Source organism: Macaca nemestrina, chromosome 5, assembly GCF_043159975.1.
Source record: "Macaca nemestrina isolate mMacNem1 chromosome 5, mMacNem.hap1, whole genome shotgun sequence".
Classification (NCBI taxonomy): domain Eukaryota; kingdom Metazoa; phylum Chordata; class Mammalia; order Primates; family Cercopithecidae; genus Macaca; species Macaca nemestrina.
In genome coordinates, this window is record NC_092129.1 from 165017414 (window position 1) to 165029813 (window position 12400).

At 38.7% G+C, this 12400-nt stretch overlaps 2 long non-coding RNA genes across 4 annotated transcripts in view; one reads left to right on the top strand and one right to left on the bottom strand.

The window, feature by feature from the left end:
- The window catches only part of LOC105482505 (uncharacterized), a 170746-nt gene that overhangs the window by 144996 nt on the left and 13350 nt on the right, over nucleotides 1-12400 (top strand). The gene's annotated exons all lie outside the window — the stretch shown is intronic.
- The window catches only part of LOC105482507 (uncharacterized), a 166039-nt gene that overhangs the window by 101076 nt on the left and 52563 nt on the right, over nucleotides 1-12400 (bottom strand). Inside the window, exon 5 of the long non-coding RNA XR_987675.3 lies at nucleotides 9470-9631. This is a non-coding gene — a long non-coding RNA (uncharacterized lncRNA). The remainder of the gene's footprint in view (nucleotides 1-9469; nucleotides 9632-12400) is intronic.

Consider the following 12400-nt stretch of genomic DNA (forward strand, 5'->3'; position numbering starts at 1 on the left):
AACTTATTTCAGATCAAAAGCCAAGCTAATGAAAAGTTTTAGTTCTTCCTGACTTCCCACACCAGTCACAATTCAGCAAGGCCTTCCAGGACCTCAACATCCATGGAGCCCGGTCCTCTTTCCAAAGAATATACATTTCAACCCCTTCTCCCATTTGATGGTTAGACAATCTGCTTCCTATATAAATGGAGTCTGCCATTTTATTCAGAACCCCCAGCTTCATCCTGTTCATTCTCTGGATTCTCTCCTCAGCCTGGACTCATAACCACTCAGCTCTGTGCTATTGTCCTCTCCTCACCCCAACTGTGCCTAACCACTAAGCTATATATCAATTCCTTTCCCAAAAGCAAATCCACCATCTCTCTCTCTGTTTCTTTTCCTGAGCCTCACAGCATGGGGGTCTGTTCACCAAACAATCTGGTGTTGACTCCAGCTGGAACCCACTCTGATGCCTGGTAATTCAGTTCTGCAAATTCTCTCCCACCCTTTGCAAAATATTCTAGACCTCTCCTTTCTCTCCGCCACTCTCAATAATCTTCTTGCCTCTTGACTCAAAAGATAGGGGTTTACTGGCTCAAGCTACTAATTTTTCTCACACTCTCTCTTTTTTCACACCCTGGTAAGTACTCAGAAGCTGCCATCCAGTCTTGGAAGGGAAGTGAAATTCCTCTTTCCCAAAGCCGATCCCATCTTTGTGAGCTCAGGCCTTCCAGATGCAAAGGGACTATGCTTTATATTTTCTTCACAGTCACAGCCATTTATTCCCAACCAACTCCTACTCTTCTGCCTTCAAACATACTTAAATGTTTGAAAAACAAAAACAAAACCCTTCCCAGCAAGCTTTCTTGTTCCATATGCCCTTCTCACTACCATCCAACTTCTTCCCATCCTTGTAACTCCACACTTGAATTGCCTGTATCTGTCACTTTTATTTCTTCATCTCACCTCCTCTACTCTCTTATCTCTCTTTCTCACTTTCAGCTTCACCACCATTCTAAGAATTTTCTTATGAAGGCCATCAATAAAAATAAGGAGGTTTCCTTTACCTTCAGTGTCCTTGTCTTCCATGCTGCAAATGGTCTACTTTTCATTAAACTCTTGTTTTCTGTTTATCACATTCTCTTGATTTCCTTCTCCTTTTATGCCTACTGCTCCTTCAGCAACTCCTCTCCCCAAGGTTCTGACCTTAACTCAGTTAAGTTTATAAAACATTTCTTGGACTTTGACTCCAACAAAATGTGGAATAAAACTTTTTTTTTTATTATCTGGAGCTTTTAGCTCAAGCTTCAATTCTTTTCAAATACACGTTGTGCTTTGCCCCTGTTTCTTAATGAGAAGGGCCTACAAATAATCCTGAGGAGAATAGGAAATAGGCAGGGGTCTCAAGCACTTGGCTGCTAAAATATAGAAATACTTCTAGAGAACTGATAAATAGCCACCTCCCTGAGCCCCACCACTCTACTGTCCTAGTCTCTTGCCTGGAACCCCTTGACTTCCTAATGGTTCAGAAACTAAAAGATTAAATTCTAGATCATTAAGGCCTTTACAGAATACCGTTTCAACATTATGCTCTGAATCCATCTAATGACCTGCCATAGGAGTCGTTAAACATGTTGAGGACCACCATTGTCAATAAGTGCTTCTGTGTTCTAAAGAGCAGCCAGCAGTCCTTCTAGTGTTTACTAAAGGGTGATCAAACTGGAACTTATTTCTCCCACTTACCTTCTCCATCTATCCAACGTAAGCAGGAGTTCCTGAAAAGAGACCTAAGTTGGAAAGAATTATCTGCCCAGGGACAAGAGCTGTTACCGGGGGGAAATGCACATGAAGAAAAGGAAAGAGGGTTCTCCCCACCTAACCAAGTAAGGGGAGCTCTGAAAGAGACCTTTGTAGAGATTTTGAATGTCTGCAAAAGAAGAGACACCAGATTGTCCTCTCCAATTGGATACTTTCAACTCACAGTTTTAGGCTTAGTCAGTACATCAGAGTTTGATGAGGGAGGCCCTGGGAGCACTTGACTTTTAGGAGGAATTTATTCATGTCCCCTGAAGTTTGACAGTGTACATAAAAATAGATACTGGTGTCTGCTGCCAAACTGGAAAAATCAGAAAATAAAAGGCTCACTGGAGCTGTCTTCCATGGCAAGACAAGGAAGGAAGAGTGGAGCCTGGGGGCAGCAGACTACCCAGAGTCTGGCATGGAAATGAGGCATGAGTTTCCTTTAGTCCAAGTGAGCTTGGGCTGTCTCTGTGGGATCATACTTTAAAAAGTGCTGGGGTGAGTGGATCCTAACAGGATGGATCCCTGTGGACGAAGACTGAAAGGATGTCACTCTAGGTCAGCTGGAAAGCACATTACCCATGTCATCAAACAATAACCTGGAACAATCTCAGTGAACAATGTTTAGAGATATTGGCTGAAGAACTCAAAAGGAAAATAAAGGGAGAGAAAAGAAAAGTTATCCATGAGAGAGCAGTATTTAGAAGCCTGCTCTAATGGAGAACACACTAGCCATTTACTATCAGCCAAGAGAGAACTACAAAAAACAGCAGCTAAATAAAGGCTTGAAAGGGTAAGAAGGAAATCTGAAAGTTGAGAACACGGCCCCTCCCCTACTACAGGCCCAGAGCCATGGGTCTGGCCTGAGCTGTGAGAAGAAAGATATTCAAATCAAATCAGAAGTGAGACTGGAATTTTGGCTTAACCTTATCCAGAAATTTTACTTCCTGAAAGTGTTATATGTATCTAAACATTTTTTATAATTGAACATTTCTAGGAAACTGTGGAATTGTCTCAGGAAATCACATGAAGGAAAGAAAGATATGAACAGTCAGGTCAGAAAACAGGGATTAGAGAAAAATAAAGACATCTGATCTGTATATCCCTGCTCAATAACTAGTTATACATGCTTACAAACACCTAGTTTACTGATACACTTTTATTGTTAACTACTGCTTTTTTGTTTATGTCTCTTCCAGTTGTAAGTGATGGAATCCTGACTCAAATAGGCTTAAGCAAAAGAGCTCTCATAACAAAGATGTCTACAGGTATTTTAGATTCAGGAATAATCCAGGACCTCAAAATAATGTTATCAAGGCCCTGGCTTTCTTGTTATTTGAAATCCATTTGTCTCTGCTTGGTTTAATTTTGCATGCATATTCTTTCTCAGTTGTAGGCATGATGGATCATACCATGCCAGCTTAATAAATCTTGCAAAAAAAAAAAAAAAGTGGGGTAGCATAGCAATAAATTTCCATTGAGTTCTCTAACTGACCTATCTTGGATTCTGTCTTAACTCTAGAGTCTGTGGTATTCTAATTGGTGAAATATACATCATATGCCCATCCCTGTGGTTGGAAAATTAGGGTCAGCTTCATATAAACCATGTGAAATGAGTTCCCCCAAAATAGGGATTCTATCAAGAAGAGGGAATTTGGAACAACCCAAAGATATTAAAACAAAGATAACAGAAATTCATTAGAATATCCTCATTTGTAGCTTCTTCCAGGTTATCACTCACTGTCTACTTCTCCCTTCAGTTCTGTCAGGTTATGCTTCATGTATTTTGGGGCTCTCTTATTAGGTGCACACGATATTATCATAAAATGTCCTTTTTCTCTAGCAACAAATTTTGTTCTAAAGTCCATTTTGTCTAATACTAGTATAGCTAAAAATGAGGTGAAAAAGACAAAGAAAACTAGATGATAGATTATATTTATAGTGTGTTATTGAACAGATGAATATGATTTTGAGATTTGTGGTTTGGTTGACAGGGTATGGCTATTCACTGAGATTGAGAAAGAGAAGGAACAATAGATGTGAACATTAAAGAGATGAATTTTTTTTTTGTAAAAAAATATTATTAGTTTCCAGATCTGTGAGAGAACCAAAAAGTCCTTGGTGGCTACTTCAGAATTGTATTATTATCTAATTATTTTTATGTAACCCTGTTTTGAAATTTCAAGCTTTATGTGGTCAAGACAATAGTCTACTTGCAAGTTTCTCATGCTTTGTGCAGAGTTTAGCTCAGATCAGATGAAATGCTTGTAAAGGGAAGGATTGATTTAGAAAATTTGATGTTGGGCTGGGCAGGGTGGCTCACATTTGTAATCCCAGCACTTCGGGAAGCCAAGGCAGGTGAATCATTTGAGGTCAGGAGTTTGAGACCAGCCTGGCCAACATGGTGAAACCCTGTCCCTACAAAAAACACCAAAATTAGCCAGGCATGGTGGTCGGTGCCTATAATCCCAGCTACTTGGGAGGCTGAGGCAAGAGAATCAATTGAAACCAGGAGGCAGAGGTTTCAGTGAATCAAGATCATGCCACTGCACTCCAGCCTGGGCAACACAGTGATACTCTGTCTCAAGAAAAAAAAAAAAAAAAGTAAAAGAAAAGAAAAAGAAAACTTGATGTCCTTATGAGTGTCTAGCCAGCCTGAACAAGATTTAGTTCCCTTAGCCTAATGGGTTGCTTTTTCTTTTGATCATGGGTCATTGAACACTCTGCTTTCTTTCCTTAGAATGCCCTTCTCTTCTTTCCATATAATTCACTTGGCTAAGCCTACTGTCTTTCATTCCTCAGCTATCTCCTTCTACAGAAAGCCTTTTCTAATGACTCAAGGTTTTCTGTGCAATTTATTCCATTTACCCCAATGCAGCCCTTGTTGCACTGCATTAATAGCCTATTCCATGAAGATAGATATTGTTTCCTGTTTATTATCTTAGTTGATAGCATAATACATGGAAATTCAAAAAATTCTTCTGAATTAACTATTAAACAGACATATTTAGCTATAAGGAAAGAACTATCTGTCTAATTGTTTATTTTACACTCCTATACCAGAATATCCAGGCACTGAACAGATTGACTTTTGGTCAAAACTGAGAAAAAAGACAGTTTCAGATAAAGAGGAATGAATGTCTCCAAAGTAGATATCCAGAGAAATATAAAAAGAATTTATTTATGGAACTGACATCCACTAAATTCTTTTCTGGAATTGAAATTCCATTCATCTCTCAAAGATGCCCAGGAATATGAACTAAGTTGGTGTTGAAATGATTGGCTGATGGATGATGCCATTATCTGAGTTTGGTATCTTTGGGGCCCAGTTATCAATTACACAGCATATTTCTTCAAACTAAGAGTGATCCTTGTAAAATGCACCATTATTTTATATACCTTCAAAATAGAAAAGGAAAACCTGATGACAATTCTGTGACAGTGACTAAGAAACATTGATTGTAAGCCACATTTCAATTTTAGAGACACTAAAGTGTGAAAAAGATGTGTGTCTTAAACACAATTAAATATGTTAGATAATATATGAATTATAAAATGTGGAAGGACCTAAGACTTAATCTACTCTAGTCTTCACCAACTTATAAATAAACTAAGAACTAAAGATTTGTAAATATACAGGTACACAAAAATTGGGTAAATCAATCAACCTTAAAAACCAGATGGGCTGGTTTGTTCCAGTGTCAACATTTTATAATTCTGTTCTAATATTAATACTAAAAAGAGACCCAGGAGAATATATGTCATCATCAAATGACAAATGTCTCCTTCCTATATTAGAGATAGCTAATTTACCTCAACAAATATGTTATTTAATTTTCTACACTCAAATGCCTGAATCATAGCATCTCTTCCCAGTGAGTCAAGGGTTTGTCGAGAAAGAAAGACTTGAATCCAGGGTTTGATAGTCAAGCAAATACCTAAATGAGACGTATACCCAATGGTACATGTAACTATTTTCCTGCCATTTAATAATCTCTCATTTAGGCCAGGTGCAGTGGCTCACGTCTGTAATCCCAGCACTTTGCGGGGGGCCGAGGTGGGCAGATCACAAGGTTAGGAGTTTGAGACCAGCCTGACCAACATGGTGAAACCCCGTCTCTACTAAAAACACAAAAATTGGCTGGGCATGGTGGTGCACACCTGTAATCCCAGCTACTCAGGAGGCTGAGGCGGGAGAATCTCATGAATTGAGGAGGCGGAGGTTGCAGTGAGCTGAGATCGTGCCATTGCACTCCAGCCTGGGTGACAGAGCAAGACTCCATCTAAAAAATAAAATAAAATAAAATAAAAACAAAAAATCTCTCAATTAATCAAAGACCATTTCCATGGCATGAGATATTCAATATTTCATTAGAAGAACAAATCAAACTTGCTATAATTATGAATTCAAGAATTTGAATTCATGATTTCTAATGGCAACTTTAGACTTAGCTTTCTTCAGTCAATTTTAGTTTTCTTGGCACATAATGCTCCAGGTTTTGTTTTAAAAAGCAACTTACTCTCTTTCTCTTTCCTTCATTTTCTCCTTCCCTTAACACCACAATTGAAAAACTCTCCCTCAATTCCACCTTCTCTCAAATTCCCCTACTTCTAGAACCTCAGGCCCTCCTTTCATTACTTTGCTAATAACAAATGCATCTTCATTTTCTCTGGAACTCATGCAGAAGAAACATTTTAAGCTCAACTAAATAATTATCCACCTACTTTATATTTCCTCCCAAGGAAAAAAGAAATCCTGATTGACTGAAAAATCACCAGGTTGTTGTCACCAGAATCCTTAATGTGAAACCTTCCTTACAATCTTTCTTCTTTAACTTTCTGTTTTTGATGTGAGAAGTAGCAAAACTAAGAGAATTTGTGAATTTTATGAGAAAATGCCACCAGATAAATGGAGGTACATTTAACTGAACAAAGTCATCATAAATGCATTCAGTATATGAGTGACATGGCAAAGGGAACCACAGAGTATAAGAGGTGCATGGTTGTGTTTGAGTTTGCCACCAACTCTTAGAGCAGGGCTGCAAGGTATGCTCAAGGGAATGTGCTCAAGGCCAAGATTACAGCATAGGCAACAGTTGAGAGCACGGTGGGGGACAGGTGGAGGTGGGAGCAGCTTAAGAATGACTCACCCAGGCAAGTGAAGACAAAGCCTTTCTCAGCAGACCTAAATCCCAGTTGCTTCCTCATCTTTATTTTGCAAAAAATACTCTTTGGTTAGAAAAGATAAGAAGAAACCATGATTCCACTGAAGAAGTTCTCTGACAAAACAACCTCAAGATTGTCAATGGATTCTTCCTGCTTGTGAATACATAATATACAAATATATATACATACATGTGCACGCATACAAAACCAGTATTTCAAATCAGTATAAAGCCCTTTCTGAAACCAGAGCTGGCCCCTGAGCAAAACAGTAATTTAGCAAAGTTTGACTTGCTATCTTCTCACTTCTTTTAATGCCACCTTTTTGCCCCTTATCTTACTCAAAAGTCTCATTCCTGTTGTCTCTGACAGCTTTAAGCGCCTCCCTATTAATGTGCTAATAACTAAGTGTTTTAGTCTATTCAAGCTATACCAAAGCATCCTCGACTGGGTAATTTATAAGCAACAGAAATATATTTCTCATAGTCTAGAAGCTGGGAAGTACAAGATGAAAATGTCAGCAGTTTTAGTGTCTGGTGAGGGCTCTCTGCTTTAAGATGGTGCCTTGGTCAGGTGTGGTGGCTCATGCCTGTGATCCCAGCACTTTGGGAGGCTAAGGCAGGAGGATCACTTGAGGCCAGGAACTGGAGACCAGCCTGGGCAATATATCAAGATCCTATCTCTACAAAAAATAAAATGTAAATAAAAAAATATATAGCCAAGACATAATGAACATGCCTGTAGCCCTAGCTCCTCAGGAGGCTAAGACAGGAGGATCCCTTGAGCCCAGGAGTTCAAGGCTGCAATGAGCTATGATAGCACCACTGCACTCCAGCTTGGGCAACAGAGTGAGGCCTTGTCTCTAAATAAATAGAATAAAGTTAGTGCCTTGGTGCTACATGTTCACATGGCAGAAGGAGCAGGGGCACTCCCTTCAACATTTTTCATAGGGGCATTGATCCCATTCAATATGGCAAAGCACTCATAACCTAATCACTCGCCAAAGGGTTCTATTTCTTAATGCTATAACATTGGGTACTAGGTTTCAATACATGAGGTTTATGGGGGAAAGCATCATTCACACTATAGCAGTAAGTATTTGAAAAGTGCTGCTATATCTGAGGCCTTTTTAGAGAAAATGAGAGGGCTGTGAGTGTGAAATGTGGACTTGGTAACTGGTAATTTGAAAATAATCTCATTCTTTCTTGACCACCTCAGCAGCTTGAGAGCTAGGAGAGATCTATTTAATATATCATTTTTTTAACTGGTAATGGACATTATCTATAGATATTTTCAAAATTGTGGGAGCTGGAAGATTTTAACAGTCATCTCAAACTATGTCTGCATTTTATAAATTTGGTAACTGAGATGTAGAGAAGCAAGAGAGTTATTGCCAGAGGCCATCCTCACTCCCATCGTATTTCCAGGTCAGTAGTTTCCAGAAATTCTGCCTTGGGAAAACTGACACTGATTAGAGGTTTGAATTTTTGGCACTTAGCAAGCTAAATAATTTAGCATGTGTTATCTGAGAAGGCTGAAGATATAGGTCTAATTTATGGACCCTCATGTTGAAGGGACACTTAAACCAGTTTGTTTTTGTCCCTCAGTAGGTCAGTGTTGCTTAAAAGAAGGGTTTCAACTTCATCATATGGTGCCACAAGCCCTGGGTAACATATATCAAATGCCCATGTATTGGAAAGAAGCTCCATTCCTCTGGATGAGAAGGCCCTGGGAAAATCTTTTTGACTATCTGCTTTTAGCACTATGGCTGACTAGGTGATCTGAAAACCTCCTGTTATTATCTATTACATAGGACAAAGTCTTCAAAGCATGTTGTTTTCATTTAAATTGGTGGAGATTTTCAAACCTTCTCCCCAAACTCCTGTCATCTGAACTGCAGTGAAGAACTGGGATCAGAACCATCAGGGGTCAGGAGGAACAGGGTTACCTAAGGGTAGATCAGGAGAGTAGCAGTGGTGTTGGTTACTAAGTCTTGAGCAAATATTAAAGTAGGGAATCTGAGTCTAGAATTCTTGAACTGACCCAAGGTAAGCAGAAGTTTTCTACCATTAATGACAGAAACCATAGTCAGAAAACATACCCAGACTGAAAGAAAGCCTTCTCAATTTTTGACCTGCAGGATTTCCCCCAAAGAGATCAAGTAATGTGCTCACAATCAAAGATCATTAGCAAAGTAGAAAGGAAGCTGTATTAAAGTTATCTGTTGTAGAATAGCAAATTATTCTAAAAGTTAAAGTTTTATAAAATGACTATAAACATTCATTATCCTTCCATTTTCTGAGAATAGGAGGACCTAGAATTTGGGGAGTGGGTCAATGTTTTTCATAAGGGCACTGATCCTATTCATGAGGGCAAAGCACTCATAACCTAATCACTTTCCAAAAGGTTCTACCTCTTAATCCTATAACATTGGGTATTAGGTTTAAATGCAGGTTTCTCATAAACTTGCAGTCATTTGAAGGCTTGATGAGTGCTGGAGGATCCAATTCCAAAAGTACTCACTCACCTGCGGTGTATTGGTGTTGGTTATTGATTGGAGACCTCAGTTCCTCTCCGTGTGGGTCTCCCATTAGGCCAGCTGAGTGTACTCGTGACATAGCAGCTGGCTTCCATCAGAGTAATTGATCCAAGAGAGAGTAAGTCAGGAAGGAGCTGCTATTTTCATGTCCTAACCAGAAATGAAAACAGGGGCAAATTCCTTTGTAATCTTGGGGGAAAAAAAGGCTAACCATAAAAAAATCCAATCATATTTTAATATTTAAATTAAAAATTTAGTATTTAAGTTATTTTTTATATTTTAATTAAAATAAAAAATTGTGTTTAGCAAATACACCATCAGAGAATAAGAAAAATAAATGGCAAACAAAGGGAGATATTTACAAGTCACTTAACAACATAGGATTAATATCCAGAATACATACATAATTTCTACAAATCAGTAAGAGACAACCCAACAGAAAAACAGGCAAAAGCCAAAACACACTTGAGAAAGAGAAACAAGCATGGCCAGAACAGATATAATGAGGTGCTCAACCTAGCTAATAATTAAGGAAATACAAGTTATGACCTTAATAAGATACAGTTTTACACCTATTTAATTATCTCAAATTAGAAGATCTGACAATACCCAGTATCAGAGAAGAAGTGAATCAATGGGAAAGCCAGTAGGCACTAAATTGTTACAATCACTTTGGAAAGCAACTGGGCTTTTCTCCTGTGAAGGTGAATACTTATATATTGTCTCTACCCAGCAGTTGTATTTCTAGGTAACTGATTTTGACCCCTAGAGTACCTTTGGCAGTGTCTGGAGACATTTTTGGTTGTCACAACTTGGAGACACTACTGACATCTAGTGGGTAGAGGCCAGGGATGCTGCTAAACATGTTATGATGCATAGGACAATTTCACACAACAAAGAATTATCTGGCCCCACACATCAGTACTGCTGAGGTTGAGAAACTCTGTCCTAGGTATATGTGTTAGTGAAACTTGCATATATGTGCAACAGGAGATGTAGAAGACTATATTCATGACAGCAACAGCTAACTAGAAGCCATAATTATCCTTTAACAGAATAGATAAATCAATTGTAACATAGCTGTTCCATGGAATACACATGATTGAACTATAGCCACAGACAACCATGATGCAAAGTGAAAAACAACAAATTTCATAAGAAGATATCCCATGTAATATGTTTAATGAACTGCTCAAAAAGAAGCACAACTGAAAAAATCTGTTATTTAGGCCTACCAACAAGCAAATGACAAGAGTATAACAGTAGAGTAAGCAATAATTACATAAAATTCAAAGTGCTGGTTACTGTTTGTGCAAAATGAGAGGAATATTTCAGCATGGAAGCGGGGGATAAATACAGGGAAGCATTGCAACCATGTTTGAATATTTCGTTTGGATGATAGGTTCACAGTTGCTCATTACACTATCAAACTTTATAACTTACATCAGCAGTTCCCAACCTTTTTTTGGCACCAGGGCAGGCTTTGTGGAAGACAATTTTTCCACAGACCAGGGATATTAGCGACAATTTGGGGATGATTCAAGGGTATTATTAATACATTTATTGTGCTCTTTATCTCTATTCCATTGTAACACTAAATGAAATAATTATACAATTCACCATAATGTAAAATCAGTGGGAGCCCTGAGCTTGTTTTTTTCTGTTTGTTTGTTTTTGATTTTTGCAACTAGACAGTCCCGTCTGAGGGTGATGGGAGACAGTGACAGATCATCAGGCATTAGATTCTCATAAAGAGCATGCAACCTAGATCCCTCGAATGTGCAGTTCACAATAGGGTTCACGCTCCTATGAGTGTCTAATGTCGCTGCTGATCTGACAGGAGGAAGAGCTCAGGTGCTAATTCAATCAATGGGAGGCAGCTGTAAATACAGATGAAGCTCCTCTCACCCACTGCTCACCTCCTGCTCTGCCAGTTTCTAACAGCAACCAGTACCAGTACCAGTACCCATCCATGGCCTGGGAGTCGAGGATCCCTGACTTACATATACATACATACATACATACATACATATGTCACATGTTATTTTGTACTATTGTATTAAAATGTAAATAAGTAAATAGAAATATTATTTAGGCAGACGTGGTGAGGTAGATTGTCCAATATAACTACACAAGGAACTACCTGAAATTACAGCAACCAACTTGCTTTTGTCCTTTTGGAGAGGAGATGCTGCTCTTTTGATGGACTAGGCTCAAAATCCTAATCCTAACATGAATTTATCTCATGAGTGTAATTTATCTCATGAGGTCTGTCCCAGCAGCTCACTAGAGTAGCGACCATCACATCAATATTGTTGACTTAAGCACCCCTGTACCTTTAAGTTATGTTGGCAATAAACGCAAAGAACACAAAGCAAATAAAGGATAGCATGGGGATTGTTAAGACATTTCTCTCTCTCTCTCTCTCTACACACACACACACACACACACACACACACACACATATATATACACATATATGTGTATATATATATTTGTCCAACATTGCTGGACAAAACAGCTTTGCTGAAGTTGATACACACACACACACACACACACACACACACACACACACACATATATATATACTGTAGTCATACACTGGTAGGGGCATAATACCATATGTAACAACAGGGAGTAAGTAGATGATCTGCTGGATTTCTTTGTTTCTTCAAGAAGACCCTGATTCTTCTTAAGAGCCAAATTTTCACAATCATGTGCCTTTAAACCACAGGTTGGAAAACGGAGACAGCTCAAGTGATTTGGAGTGCCCGGGCCACCTACCAGTTTTAAACAAAATTGTAAGGATTTCATTTCTTTTTCTTTCTTTCTTCTTATTCTAACTAGGCTTTCCAAGTGCCAGCCTGCCTCTATTCCTATTCTCAGCTGACTTTCAAATAATCCCTGCTAGAGTGTTAA